Raw genomic sequence first — 16,428 nt, forward strand, 5'->3', positions numbered from 1 at the left:
AAAATTTTAAATTATAGGCTTCCCCTGCAAACATCTTTCCCTATGATTGGTAGTTATCAAAATTAAATGATCCTAGGAAATTGGGCGGCTGCATTAAATACAGCAGCGGGGGTTAGAATTATAAGGAATTTGAAAGATTGCCTAACCCAGCTCCTCATTTTACAGATAAAATAGAGCCCTGCAGAGATGAAGGGAACTGCCTGAGGACCCACACCTGGTGAGTAAAGAAAGAAGAAATAAAGAAATTCAAATAAGCAGATATTGAAGTAATTTAAATATTTAAAATATCATGAAAGTTTCCCTATATAATCTGATGCCTCAGATATAACCACAGTTTGGCATATGAACTTTGCAAGTATTTATATGTATACATAGAAGCAAATGTTAACTTTTTTCCAAAAACAGAGTCATACTATATATATATATATATATATATATATATATATATATATATAAATCTTTCTGCAAATTGTTCTTTTACATACATCTTGTACAGATAGTCTTATTTTCTCTCAGCTAACATGTAGATGGAATAGGGCAGAGGCTGGCAAACCTTTTCTGGAAAGGGCCAAATAATAAACATTTTAGACTCTGTGGACCCACAGCCTCTGTCCCAGCTACTCAGCTTTGCTGTTGTGTCAAAAAAGGAGCCACAGACAATATGTAAACATGTGGGTGTGTATTCCAATAAAACTTTGTAAAGACAAGCAGCAGGGAACATTTGTGCTACAGGTTATGGTTTTCTAACTCCTGAAGTACAGAAAGAAGAAGAGTGATTTTGGAAAACCACGATGTCTGGGTATAGAGAGGAAGGGGACTGAGCTTGAGTTTCCATTATTAGATATGGCCTTGGGTGAGGCATGTAGGCTCACTGGCCTCTTGAGTAAAGTGTGGGTACTAATACCCAGACTGCAGGGTTATTCTGAAAACTAAATGAAATAACCTATGTAATTCAGTAGTTAGTATATGAGAAAATTCTCTTCCCCCCGGGATGGGGGTTAATGCAGAACTTTGGTACTCATGTAGGTGAAGAAGCACTTGGGCAAGGAAGAATTGCCCAAATTTACTGATATCTCCGCAAGTCCAAGACTTGTGTAGATCCTCTTAAAAATCATGTTCTCAAACTGTTGGCAAAGTTTGGGTAAACACAGCTATACCAGAATGATCCTGAGATTTCCTGAGAAACGATTAGCATGCTTTGCATGGAATTTTGCAATAAAGGAAACACTTATAGTTTAATTCACAGTGATTTAAGAAGATGGACGATTTCTGAGAGGGGAAATCTAATTATAGTGAAAATAAAATTTCATTTACCCATCACTTCCTTCATTATTTATTATTTTTTATTGGGAAGATAAGTATGTACAAAGAATAGGAAAGAAAAACATATTAAAGTGTACTAAGGAGTTAATGTAATGCTACTTAACTATAAATTTCTCATATTATAATCACATTTTAATTTATCTTCAAGTGAACCTACTGGGTAAGTTCAATTGGTTACTTTAAAGCAGAATTCCTATAGCCGTTCCAAATAACTGTATTTCTTTTTCTAATTCATTTCCAATTTAACGTATTTTTTATGACATGATAAATTTGTTTTTTTTCTCTGCTGGGATAGTTTCATTCAACTGAATATTTTAAAATTGAACACAACATTCTTCTGTTTTGTGTTTATGTTGTTGCTTTTTCTTAACTCAGAGCTAGCTCTTTTTGTCCAAATTTAAATGTAAACTGGAATAATTCTATTAATTTATTGTTGCAGTTTATATTCTGGAGAGCAAAGTATTTTATACTAATTAAGTATTGCTAATAATGACTATGGCATAAAACTTAGGGAAAAAAAAGTTAAGTGATTCAAGTTGATATAGCGTTCATTTTTGAGAATAAGTATGTGAATATAGTCAAGATATTTTGACAACTGAAGAATTTGCCCAACCTGATCTGGCGGTTGAGTCTGAAATGTAACACAGCCTTTTAATAGTCACAGAAGTTATCCCAGCAATGAGATCTACATCAGTGGTGGTACCGTATTAAATCTTATAGTGAGGAAAGTATTTTATTCTCATTTCACGTCTCCTCCAAAACTTTTGATTCTCTTGACAAGAATGGCTGTGTGGTGATATTCCATCTTCTGTAGCTGTTTTTAACAAAGAGATCAGTCCTGAGACTTACAGCTATCCTTAGGCCACAGCATCTAACCAGGATTCAATTGCACTGGGTTTTTTTCCCAATCCTTTTTATTTTTACAGTTTACCTTATATTTGTGGTAAGTGAAGCTGATTTATCACTTATAGGAGTGTTATAACTTGTCCATCTTAAACATATTTATTCAGGTAAAAAACAAACAAAAAAGTGTGCTGACCTAAATAAAACTAATACATGAAGAATGGAAGTTGCTTGCCAACAAGGCAGAATTCATGCCAGTGGAATCTGAATAACAGAAGTTTAAGAAACAACTTAAAGACTATAGCAGTCATAAAATATTGGCGTTCAAAGGGATCTGTAGACTGTGTACTAGTTGAAGACACTTGTTGTGCAAATAAAGAAGCATAGACCTCTACTGCGAGGTTGGGGCCTTGCACAGGGTCACATTCAGGCTCAGTTTCAAGATAAGAGAAGCACTGGTAAATAAATCTTTTTACTTCACGTGCCTGAGAGGTCTCAGAGGGTGTGGTCTGGGTGAGCTGAACCAGAATTAACAACTCCTATGTGACTTAGTAAGACTCAATTAGCGAAAACTGTGACTACCAAATGTCTGGTTGCAGTTGGGTGTTCTTGAACTTTTGTTGTCAAGGGCATCATCGAGCTAGAGGGAGGGGATTATGTAAAGGCAGGAGGGAAGAGTAGACCCATCTTGCCTTTTTGTAAATGCCAAAGCTAATTTCAATGATTGCTTTAGCGATATAACGATAACCAAGATTAAAGCAAGCAGGCATCCACTTTAGGATATGAGAGCTGGAATTTTAGATTTCATTATAAGATTGCCACTTCAACACAATAGTAATATAATGGCAATGGATTTCCATTTCTTCTCCATTTCTGTTGAAATATTATCTCATAAATATACTTTGATACAAAAGAGATCTCTCAATTTCACGAGAGCTCCAGAGCTCTGCTTTATTCTTTTGCTGACTTATCCCCAAAATATCTTTTTGATGTACAGCTTCAATATTCTTGCCAATGCCCATGACATCAGCAATCAAAAATGGCATTATTTTTAGTATTTCTTTTTCACATATAGTTGTAGGCTATCCAAAAAAGGGGTCCTGCTTTTAGTGCTCACTGAAATGTCCTTATAGTATCATCAAGGGACGTTTGTGACTCATGTAGCTAATTGTTCCATTAGAGGAAACATACAGCGTCTATGAAAGGAGATAACTTTACCCAGTGCTAACCTAAAATGTATGTGAAGCACTTAGGAAGGGAACTAACACCTTTGTATATTAGGATTTCTTGTACTAGAAGAAAGCGTTGTTTTCCCAAATTATATTTTAGGAAACTGAGTTTCTGAGACCACATAGCTGGAAAGTGTCAGAGCTCTGCATCTCTCTACTCCACTGCACTTGCAGGTCCACGAATTGAACTGCAGACCACTTACATGTGGATCAGTCTTCCCAGAACTCAGAATGAAATGTTTCACCCACTGAAGCTCTGAGTTAAAGGTAGTGATCAAATGTCATAATCAGTGAAGTTCATTTAGTTGAAGAACATAAGAAAAGCATAATTTGGTTAAGTACACTTGATTTTAGGCATTATTCTAGAACTACCCTTTTTTTTCAGTTTCTGGAGTCACTCCTATGTTATTGTGAAGTCTTTTTTCTATTATTTTAGTTATTAAAACCCTTGCAGAGAATCTAAGATTCATTCGGTTCGCATAAAATTTATTTCTATGCCATAGAGTGCTTTAGTGAAACTTGAGCTCTCTGAAATATTGGCGTTAAAGAACTAGTTATTGGGTTAATAACTATGCTTTTCCTCTAGATGGTCCATTTAAAAAGAAAACTGAATATATTTTAATATTCAGAAAACGATGTTAAACTGCTGCAGTAAAATAAGCAAATCTTTGCAGTACACAAGCAGCACTGGCTATGAGTAGCACTGATAGTGTTAACCTGACTCAAGCGTTATAGAAGTACTTTCATTAGATGTGCCACATATTGGACTAATTTTTCCGTTATACTCCTGGTGATTTAACAAACATAACCAAGATAGACATGAGCATGATTGTTCCACCCAAAGCATGACCAGAATTCATGGCTGCTTTCCTTATCACAGTGGGCAGAGGCTAAAAAGTTCCGCAAATAAATGTGTAGTTAGGGAATTCTTGGTACCATATCCGAGAATCTAGGGTGTGAATTCCCTACACGAATCCAGCTCACACGGGCCAAACACACAAGGAATAACGTCAGAGGGCTGACGCAGGGCTGGAAGGCATGGGAACCACTGGCTCTGCCCTGAAGGAGGGAGCTGCCTGTTGCCTGACATACCTGATGGCTTCACCACTTTGATGGCCCTTGAGATTGCTTCGTAGAATCACTCGTTTTTTTCCTGACACACCTGATGGCTTTACCACTTTAATGGCCCTTGAGACTGCTTCGTAGAATCACTCTTTTTTTTTACCGATAGAGGAAGAATTTTTTAAAAGGAAGAAAGTCGTACTCCTTTCTTCTATGATCCATTAACTAGTGCAGAAATATGCCCTTCCCACCCCACCCCCTAGGGGAACACAGGAGAGAAGAAGTCATACAGTGCCAGCATATAGAATAAACAGGTTTTTTTTTAATGACCCAAGGTTCCCTTATTACTGTAATGTTTAAAGAAGCTGCTGCCTTTTCATTTTAATATGAGATGTAATTTTCCTGTTGTTTTCCAAGGCTGTCAGGTAACAGACAAATTGCCTTTGATAAAACATGCTTTCAATTTCTCCAATGTAATATTCAATTTTCATTTTCATAAGGGGTTGCTTATTTTGATGGCTTGAACGGCTTGACTAGGATGTCAGTGTCTACTCATCAAAGATTGTAGTCTGAGTTAGAATGCAGGAGAGCATATGTTACTATCAAATTTATTATGTAAAAATACATTTTTGTGTTTAATTCTCGAAAATCAGGAGTGACAGGCCATTTGAGTAAATAATTTCTCTTTGTCCTATTTCTCCCTAAAAGAAACAAAGGCAGTTTGGGCAACCGCTTATTGAAGAATTTGGGCAATACTTTTATTGAAGAAAAACGTGTTCTAACTCCTTGGATTCCAACTCCTAGAATTTCTGCTAGAAATTCACATTCCTCTTTTTCATTTCACTACACTGACTCTGTGTATGTGTATCATACACACATACTTTTCTCTCTTTTGTCCTATCAATACATAGAGCAGACCTCAAAAGAAATTGTTAAAAATCCCCAATTGGGACTTCTCTGGGGGGGTCCAATGATTAAGACTCTGTGCTTCCACTACAGGGGGCACAGGTTCAGTCCCTGGTCAGGAAACTAAGATCCCACATGCCGTGTGGTGCAGCCAAATAAAAAATAAAAAATTATAAAAACCAATTATAAATGTAGTATATATACATTGCAGAAAACTCTGATAATACAAAAGTAACAGAAAAAGTAAAATAAAAATCAGCCATGTTAAATCCCATGTATACATTTTGTCCTCCTTTTAAGAGATTATAATTAAGAGATTATCGTCGGAAAAGTTGTTCCCGTAGTGAGCTATCTTAGCTCATCTGCCAAGGCAGAATGACCCAGCAGCACCCCAGTATGTGGAATGGTGCCATGCCTTCTGCCCCCAAGCCCTGCCCTAATTCCAGTCAATTCCATGTGAACAAACTGTGAACCCACACCATGTGCCAGACGCCTTCTCAAACACTGAACACACACAGCTGAATAATGCACAGGTCCTCACTGGCAGATACAGACAGACACAGACTTACCAAGGAAGTGCCCAGCAAGGGTGCAGCTAACTCTACACGGGCACCTGGGAGAGGCAAGCATTCCACTTGGGTTGTAGAGGGAGAATTCTGCCTGGAGCGATCATTTGAGTGTTCTTGGCACCCTGAAGGTAACTGAAGGCAGAGGGTGAATGGTATTGCCTAGGAGAGCACAAAGAAGGGTTGGTCCTGTGCTTCCATAAGCACAGGACCAAACCTTGGAGAAGTCGCCACATTTTATGGTTGGCAAGAGAAGATGATGTTGCAAAAGAGATTAAAAAGAAACAGAGATGTAGTTGGAAAACCAAAGAATGTGGTATGCAGTAGACCCAAGAAGAGAGTGTTTCAAGATGGAAGAAGCGGTCGATTAGGTCAAATAATATTTGTTACAATAAGATCTGAAAGATACTCATTGGGTTTAACAGCACAGATGTTATTGGTGACATTGACTTTTTTGTTCTTTGTTGTTGTTGTTGTTTTGTTCTTGCTGTTTTGTGATGTGATGTAAGAAAGAAACCAGACAGGGCTGTATATAGAGGTGTTGGTAACATCTCTCAATGCCTTTTATCACATTATAACATTGAATGTAATTATTTGGTTACAGGTCTGATGTTTTTTCTTTTTTATAAATTTATTTATTTTTGATTGCGTTGGGTCTTCGTTGCTGTGTGCGGGCTTTCTTTAGTTGCGGCGAGCGGGGGCTGCTCTTCATTGCAGTGCACGGGCTTCTCATTGCGGTGGCTTCTCTTGTTGCGGAGCACGGGCTCTAGGTGCAGGCTCAGTCGTTGTGGCTTGCAGGCTCTAGAGTGCAGGCTCAGTAGTTGTGGTGCATGGGCTTAGTTGCTCCGCGGCATGTGGAATCTTCCCGGACCAGGGCTCGAACCCATGTCCCTTGCGTTGGCAGGTGGATTCTTAACCACTGTGCCACCAGGGAAGCCCAGTTCATTACTTAAAGTGTGGGTTCCTTATGTGGATTGACTGTCTTAGCTCTGATAACCCGAGTCATAGTGTCATACCTACCCTATAAAGTGTTCAGTGAATATTTGAATGATGGATAACACTTTTTTCGCCAACCTGCTTCTCCTCCTCTGCTTGCTCTGGTCTTTGATTCCTCCCTTCCCCTTGCTCACCACACCTGATAGGTTGCCAGGTGATCTCCATCTGCTCTTTTGTGATATCTTTCATGTCTTGGTTTTTGGCAAGTGACAAATTAACTGCCCTTCCTCCAGGAAATTAAGTCTCCAGTTAAGATTTAGGTGTTAGGCTTCCTAAAATCCCTCCTCCTCTCCTCCCTCCCCCCTCCCTCCCCAGCTCTCCCCCTCTCTCCCTCTGTCTCTCCTTCCCCTCCCCCTCTTTTTCAACCTCTCTTCCCCTCCCCTCCCACCCCCGCCTCACCTTGCCACCAGCCATCCTCTCTCCCGTTTTTGCCTTTCACTGAGAATTCAAGTGTCATTTTGACCCAGAAATTACAAGTTGTAGAAGTTGGGAAGAATTGCTCATCACCACATTTGTCCCACGAAGAGATGTTTGAAAGATAGCTTAAGGAGAAAAAAACAGATTGACATGAAACCTAAGAACAAATATTAAAGGGTACTCTGAGGAAAACTTCGATTGAATAAAAAGGCTTGAATTACTGAATAATCAATACGCTGTGAGTCTGACCTCTGGGCAAATGACGCCTAAAGAGAATGAACACAAGTTAGGAGATGGGGTGCTAGCTACTGCATTCTCCCTCCCACCCGTGATGATGTTTGAATCCTCCGATGCCCATTAACAAAAGGACCTGGCTGAGCTTGTGTGTCCTGTGGGGCAGTCCTTCAGTGCAGGGCAGTGCCTGGGCCGCTGAGGAATGAATCTGATTGCGGCGAGAAGCGCCATCCATAACGGAGGGCTCCTCTGTAAGGCAGCCGCCCTTTCCTCTTGAGATGCTTGGGGGAGGAGCGGCTTATCTTCGGGATGGCCAATCCTTTATAGTTAGTATCAGAAATGAGCCCATCAATCAGCCACAGGAGACTTGTAAAGGGGCACCAGGGCCATAAACTTTATGAAAAAGGCTAGAGATTGCATTCAGCCCTCAAGCAGACACACAATTACCCTAAGCCCAGTTCAGGGCAGGGAGACTAAATCTTAAAAAAATAAATAAATGAAGTGAAGACCCCACACTCAACATAGCATTTAGAAGCTGAGAGGTAGGAGATAGCAGCTGTCAGACAAACCTTTCCTCCTTTTACAATGCAAAGACTAGCAGAAGAACAAGAAGGGGAAGGAAGAAGTAAAGAAATGGTAGAAAGACAGAAAGGAAACAAGAAATTAGGCTGGAATGGGAAGGGGAGAAAAAAGAAAAACTGGAGATTTTTTTTCAGCATCTGTAAATACTTGCCTGCTTATCAGATAAACTCATTGATATTGAGGGGACTTGAGAATACCATTGATCTATTCACTGTAGGCAGAAGTTAGAGAAAATCTCCTTTTCATGAGCTTTCCTTCCTATCACTCAGTTCCCTGGTGACACAAAAGGTAAACCTTTTCTAAGGACTTTCTTAGACAGCTTGACATGTTGTTGAATTAACTGGCATATATTGCACCAAATTTTTATGCTGCATCTTTCCACCCAAGCAAGGAATGATTTTATATTGAATAGAGTTCTTAGGGCACCAAGAGAACCCTGGAAACTTCTTAGGGTAATCTCACTTCTAAAATCTGCCTCGAAAATCTCCCCAATTCTCCTACCTGGACGTAAATGCTGAGGGCACTCTAAATCAACGTGGGATTGTTCTCTGACACCCTGGATCTGTCCCCTGTGGCTTCTTAAGTGTATGCTGTCAGAGTGTTTTATCTGGCAGACTTCAAGAACTTCTGAACTATTGGGGAAAAGGTGTAAGGAGGGAAACTTAGATGAATAAGGCATCATTCTCCTAGGACAACTGAGTCTGTTTTGACCTGTTAGTGGCACATATTCTATGTATAAATGTTGAGCCACAAAATAAACCGTGCGTCTTGTGGTGAGGAAGCCCATGCCGCACAACTACTGATATGAACGACTCGGAGGAGACCCTAGTCTCCTGGGGCTGCTGTAACAAAGTTTCACAAGCTGGGTGGCTTCAAGCAATGTAAATTTATCAGCTCACAGTTCTGGAGGCCAGACATCTGAAATCAGGGTGTCAGCAGGGCTAGGCTGAACCCTGGAGGGTAGAATCCTCCCTTGTGTCTTCCTAGCTTCCGGTCGTTTGCCAGCAATCTTCGGCATTCCTCAGCTTGCCGCTCCCTAAGTCTAGTCTCTGCCTTGACCATCACCTGGTCTTCTCCCTGTGTCTCTCTCTGTCTCCACATGGCTGTCTTCTTACAAGACACCAGGCATATGGATTAGGGGCCCATCCTATTCCACTGTGATCTTAACTAATTACATCTGCAGTAACCCAATTTCCAAATAAGGTCATATTCAGAAATTAAGACTTCAATATATCTTCTTCTTTTTTTTTTGAGGGGGTGGGGGGACACAATTTAACCCATAACAGTGACTCCAGGAGATGTTTGTCTGAAGTCTTAACTGAATAGACCTGAAGACTTTACTTTTCTTTTTTAAAAATATATTTATTTATTTATTTTTGGCTGCGTTGGGTCTTCGTTGCTGCACGCGGGCTTTCTCTAGTGCAGGGAGCAGGGGCTACTCTTCGTTGCAGTGCACGGGCTTCTGATTGCAGTGGCTTCTCTTATTGCGGAGCACGGGTTCTAGGCGCACGGGCTTCAGTAGTTGTGGTGCACGAGCTCAGTAGTTGTGGCTCGCGGGCTCTAGAGCGCAGGCTCAGTAGTTGTGGCGCACGGGCTTAGTTGCTCTGTGGCATGTGGGATCTTCCTGGACCAGGGATTGAACCCGAGTCGCCTGCATTGGCAGGTGGATTCTTAACTACTGTGCCACCAGGGAGGCCCTAAAGACATTTCTAATTCAATTCAGTACACACTTAGCTAGAAACCCTTGGTATTAAAGGCAGTAGATGCTGTTTGAGTTACATGAGATTATCAGAATAAGACTCAACCTCCAGGTACCTTGAGGTACCTGGATACAACAGTATCCCATTATTAAAGATATTTTTAGGTAGAGACATAATTGTATAAAATGTTTAGGACTTACAGTATACGGGACAAGAGGACCCAGTGAGGACACAGTGATTAATAATACTAGTAGCACAAAAATATTTGCTGGGCACAATTCTGAGTACTATACACTCATTTAACCCTGTGTGATAGGCACAAGGGCACAGATCAAGCCCCTTCCTATGGAGGGAAAGGTTTGTTCTTTGAGTCCCTGGGGGCCTGACTTGTTTCTTTTCTAGCACGAGATGCAAGGAACTACATGGTTGTCTCGTACTTTCCAATGTCCAACTCACTAGAACTCTTGTCTCCATTGCCTCGTTGCTATAGTCTGGGGAAGATGCAAGCACCAGGGGCTGTTGTCAGTCAGAACGCAGCTAGAATAAATTTCTCTTAAGATCTTCCCTTGGCATGGGCTGCTGACATTCACCAGTCTCAGTCCACCATGTTTCCTCCAAGTCTTGAGTGCCACTGACAAGTACAAAGTGGAGTCACTAAAATGTAGGAATTGGGCTTCCCTGGTGGCACAGTGGTTAAGAGTCTGCCTGCCAATGCAGGGGATATGGGTTTGAGCCCTGGTCCAGGAAGATCCCACATGCCACGGAGCAAAGAAGCCCGTGCACCACAGCTACTGAGCCTGTGCTCTAGAGCCTGTGAGCCACAACTACTGAGCCCGCGTGCCACAGCTACTGCAGCCCGCGTGCCTAGAGCCCGTGCTCCGCAACAAGAGAAGGCACTGCTATGAGAAGCCTGCGCAATGCAACAAAGAGTAGCCCCTGCTTGCTGCAACTGGGGAAAGCCCACACACAGCAACCAAGACCCAACACAGCCAAAAATTAGTTAATTTTTAAAAAGTTAAAAAATAAATAAAAATAAAATGTAGGAGTTATGACCATTCGAAAATAAGCTCCATGCAAGCTAGAATTTTTACCTGGTCACTTCTATTTCTCTAGTACGCAAAAGAGTAGCCAGCCCATTAGGAGAGGCTCATTAAATATTCGTAGAATGAATGGTTGACAGTGGTTAGCAGGCAGTTCAAACCCAAAGCATGAATCAAGTCAGGGAAAACAGAGGTTGTTACTGGCTTTTGGTAGTCATAAACAATATATTTTGGCTATAAAATTAAAAATATATATCTTGCTACTTCAGATACAGTGATTTGGGATTTTGCTGAAAGAGACATGCTAGAAGGTCCAGCATTATGCCTTTCCCTCCACACCCAAACCAACACTTACTAAGCCAAATGCATGTCTGCCCCGAGTGGGTGGTTTGTGTTTGCGGCATTCCTGCTTCAAACTCCTTCAGCCAGAGGAGGAAAACACAGTCAGGAAGCTCCTTCTCTACAACCTTAATTCTTTCACTTCCTGTCCAGACCCTCAGGTTACATCCTTTTTGGTGACAATACAATCAGTTCACTTAGAAGGATGATAGTAACCAGTTATGAGATGCTGACATTTGACATGATTAAAAAAGCAAAAGTTGCAAATTGGAAAATATTTAGAGAAGACAAACCCTGATTTTACAGTCTAGGGAGAGGCACTGCCGAAATATACTTTATAACCTGAGGTAATGAAAAAGAAAGTATATGTGGGACATTTTGGTAAAAACAAAAAGAAACCAAAAAAACACCTTCCCAGCTTGATGTCTCAAATGCTTTTGGAATCTACTCTTTTTAAGGAAATCGTGGTATGAGTGGCATACACTACTTGGAGAGCACAAGTAGAGCACAAACAGAACAAGCTGTCTCTCACTTTGCCCTGTTGATGCTCTCCTTTTGCAGAAGTCTTGTTTCTGTGTTGGTCTTCCCTGCTAGAAGGCTGTGTCATGGTTATATACCAAATGCCCCTTGTGGTTTTTGCATCTTCCCCAGTATGTCCCCCACCATGGCCTCAGAAGTTTGCAAACTAAAATATGTTCCCTTTTAAAATTTAGAAAAAATAAATTATTTTCAGTAACTAAGACACTTTTAATCACACATTGGGCAGTTTAGCATATCACCACAAAAGAGTAATAAACAGGATGTTTTTGAAAAGAGGAAATAAGGACCCATTCTGGAGAGCGAAGAGCTTCCTTTGGAAGGCAGTCTGCTTGCTGTATAGACCCAGTGCTATTTGTTGGTAAATGTGAGAGTTCTGTCCAGAACTCCATAGACCCCAGTAGAGCAGCCAGTCGTTGGAGTGTGAGCCTAAAAAGATCTGAAATGAAATAAGAAATGATCCCATTCAGAAGTAAGGCTCCATTTCTATGGAGCACAAGTGAAACACTTCATAGTGGTGTTTTGTAACATCCCAAGATCCCTGTATTACTTTGAGGATTATAGATTTGCAGGTGCAGAAAATGGGACAAATACCATTTGGAGGCCAAGATGCTGACATCTGCTCCTTCTTATTGCTTCCTTGAAGTTCAACAGATATAGCAATTACCACCTGTAGCTTAAAAGGGGATTCATCTTATACTGACTTTTCTCTCTTTTCTTTTTTTTTGGCCTTTGAATACTGGCATTCCTTTTTCTTCTAAGTGTAGTAGGAACAACTGAACGATTAAGATACCTCAGGGCAAGAATTCCAAAGTCAAATACCTACAGGGACCAGGCAAGTGATGTACATGCCTGAAATCGTCTGGGAGTAATATGGGAACGCCAGCGCCATAATGAATCAGAGAAACTATGCCCATTGAAAAGGGGTAGGAGGGACTGATGCTAGGAGGGACTAGGGTCCCAGCGTTGCCAGATGTGCTGACATCTCTCCTCTCTCTCAGTGTGTGCCGTCACTCAAGGATAAAATACCATGGGCTCAGCAGCTTGTAATCTCTACCTTAGGACCTTGTCCCAAGGTTGCATCTCAGAACACTAACTAGTTCTGAAAGAGTGAAAGCCATTCAGAATAGCCTCCATGGTCATAACAGTTAGAAAAACACTAGGTTAAACCAGAGTTCATTGGGCTTCTTTACTACAGGGCTTCTGAGAAACTTAAGTGTGTTACTTACAAAGTGAACCTCCAAGAGTAGGCTCAGGGTATGAAGTATTTTGCAAACTCATCTGACCCTTGGACCCCCTTTCTGTGGATACTTCATCAAAGTACTTTGGAAGACCATGAAGCAATTTACTTTGCAGTAAATAATGTGAGTGTGATTCCTGTAAGTGAAAATCCAAGGGGAACAGTAGATGCTAAAAACAACCTAAAATAAGGATGCCTGTAAGTGACCTTGGCAAGTTAGAAACCATGATTTCAATATATGGAGTAAAAGCGGGAAACAATTGTGATTTTTTAAATCATCAACTACACTGTGAATTAGACATTCTTATCATTCATGGAGTGTTTGGATTTTCAAGTTTTAAGTTGAGAGTGAAACTAGAAATGATAAAGAAAACCTATTCTATAGAATAATCTATTCCTCAGTACATGACAATATCTTGACTATTGATACTCATTCAACAAATATTTCTCACATACCTACTATGTGCCAGGCACTATGTCAGGCACTGAGTAGAGTCTAGGATTAAATTACTAGTGTAGCTAATGCCAGTTACAGCCTAAACCCAGGGATCAAATAAAAATGTGTATTTTCAATTCATAATTTGTCATAATGGGAAACTGCTAATACAACCCTCTCTATGAGGGTTTTTCTGACATTTTGAAAAGGAATATCTTAGTCTACAACCATTTACTGAGTCATAATGTGACCTGACTTGGTTTGTAGTTGCAGAGGTAGCTACACACAGCATTTGCTTTCCCATCAGATACTGAAAATCAGAATACTAAGAGTGTGTTCATTTCAGCCTGGACAGTAGCTGCTGACTATTAAGAATACCAATGCGGGCTTCCCTGGTGGCGCAGTGGTTGAGAGTCTGCCTGCCGATGCAGGGGACACGGCTTTGTGTCCCGGTCTGGGAAGATCCCACATGCCGCGGAACGGCTGGGACTGTGAGCCATGGCCGCTGGGCCTGCGCGTCCGGAGCCTGTGCTCCGCAATGGGAGAGGCCACAGCAGTGAGAGGCCTGTGTACCGCAAAAAAAAAAAAAAAAAAGAATACCACTGCTATTTCCTGTTCAACCTAAGAATTCTCCATTTGTCTTGTCCTACTGTTCTTTGTTCTTCCTCAGTGTCATTCTGAACCTCCAAACATTTATAAATATTGATGCCCGAATCGCATGCCACCTCTCCATAATGTCATCTTTGACCCTTCCAGCCAGAAGTAAACTTCACCCTTGGAAGCCCACTACTCACATCTGTAACTTTCTTATGGCTGTTACTACTTCCGCCTTAAATAAGAAATAATTTTTCAGTAATTTATTCAATAAATACATGTTAAGGAGTTATTATGTATACTGACAGTTGGAGATGAAGTAGATGCTTGTAACCTAGTATATATTTGAATGTCTTTCCTCTGCTTAATTTAAGCTATAGGATCATTGAATTCAGGATCCTATCTTATATATATGGAATGCAGTGGCTTGTACATATTTGCCAAATAGTTCACTAAACATGGGTTGTTTTTCCCCATATTTCTCAGTCTTAGTTTTCAATCCTATCGCTTGATGATGCTTCAGCAAAGAAGGTTCATTTTCCTGAAAAGAATATGTCCATTCCATTCAGAAACATTGTTGAGTTCCTCTCTTCATTGCTCTAATTTCAGTTCTATTTACAGGTAAAAAATTTCCTTCATTCTTAACCATTGGGCACAGAAAGCATGTAAGACAGTCTCAGCTGCAGATGCGGGGTTCTTCCAAGAATTCAGCTGGTGCCTGCCACTTGACAAGAAAATTACAACTCAATTAGATTGTGTCTCCTCGCATTTTCTCCAAAGTCGCTAAGCTTGCTCTCCCATGCAGATCCAGCTCTCCTCTCCCGTATACATCCCATCTTTCTCTGTTAATGAAAATTGTCCTTCAGTCTCTGTTTATCCTTTAGCCAACAAATGAGTTTCAGTGGCAGCGTTATGGTTACAGCCCACAGAAACCTTTTCTATGCAGTAATTTAGCTGTCAGTCTGGAAGTGGTAAAGCATCAGGAAGATCGATGCTGAGCCCAGGGCATGCCTTAGCAGGTATCCTGCATGTCCTTACTTGGATGTGCACTTATTAAAGTAGATAGAAAAATGTGTGCCCCGATTTCTCTTGGCCATTACTGCATTATAGCTAGGGAAAAATATTTTTACTGGAACTCTGCTAATTGCCAAGAACCCTCTTATTATCTGTAGAGAGGATCGGGATGGAGGGTGAAGATCATTTAGTGAGAGAATTGTCCTCAACAACTGGGAAAGCAAATGACTGTGACATTTGTTGCAGGTCCCCTGATATGATATTATATCAGCATGCTGTTTTGGAATGATTTGGCAGGGGAGAGAAAGTATGAATGTGGGAGCTTCCTGTTGAAGAGCTGGTATGCAAAATAATAATTTCAGGCCCATCTGCTGACTGATAACCATGAGCAATCAACAAATTGATAAATTACCTCTCCTGATACTTTGGTTTGTAGACCAACAAATTGTTTATTTGACTGTGCCTTTAGATGTGAGAAAGAGGGTACTGGAAAACTCACAGTCAGCATCTGATCATCAAACTCAATTTTTAAAAATTAATTCAGATATAGTTTATTGCTTTGTATTCTCAACAAACTTTGTTAGGATGAAGCAGTCTATTCAAGGATTTAAGTCCTCACTTAAATTAGCAAGCTCATAAATTGAACATTCAGTAGTATACATGATATATATGCCTTATACATTATATATACATTACACATGCCTTATACATTTTATATATATATATATATCAATTTATATATATAGTCAATTTATATGTGTATATATAATGGCTATACATATATATATATATATATATATATATATATATAATGGCAATTACTAGAGGTCTGTAACTATTTTAGACATGGATTTGCCCACATGTAGTTTTCTTCTCTTGAGCATTCAAGTGATCACCAGACTTTACTCTGTCCTGAGATTCCCAAAGTATGTGTTCCATGGAACTCCTTATTGCTGAGATTTTCAGTGAATAAATGATTCCATGCTCAAATAGGTTTAAAAAGATTTCTCAGTGTAGTCCCGTTCTGAAGAGTCACGCTGAACAATTGCATATTAAGGACTTTGAGGAGGCCTTGCAATAAATTAAAACTTTTAAGGTTTTTTTTTTAAATAAAGCAAAGTATTCTCCAAACCTACTTAGCCACTGAAGTCTTTATTCAAATCAATTACATGTAGAAGAACAAGAGATTCTCAATCTGCTTTGACAGACATGGAGTTACCTTAGTTACCTTATGAACCACAGTGCTTCCCATGAGACAGAGGTCCGAGGGTGGAATTTCCAAGAAAAATTTGGTCCAGCGTGATGGGAACTGTAAGTGGACTCTTGGTAACCAAGGGCACCAGATCTCTGCTTTTCCTAGTCTTTTAGAT

The sequence above is a fragment of the Delphinapterus leucas genome, chromosome 4 (genome assembly GCF_059928025.1).
Source record: "Delphinapterus leucas isolate spDelLeu-1000000601 "Yukka" chromosome 4, BTC_Dleu_Yukka2, whole genome shotgun sequence".
In the NCBI taxonomy this organism is placed as follows: domain Eukaryota; kingdom Metazoa; phylum Chordata; class Mammalia; order Artiodactyla; family Monodontidae; genus Delphinapterus; species Delphinapterus leucas.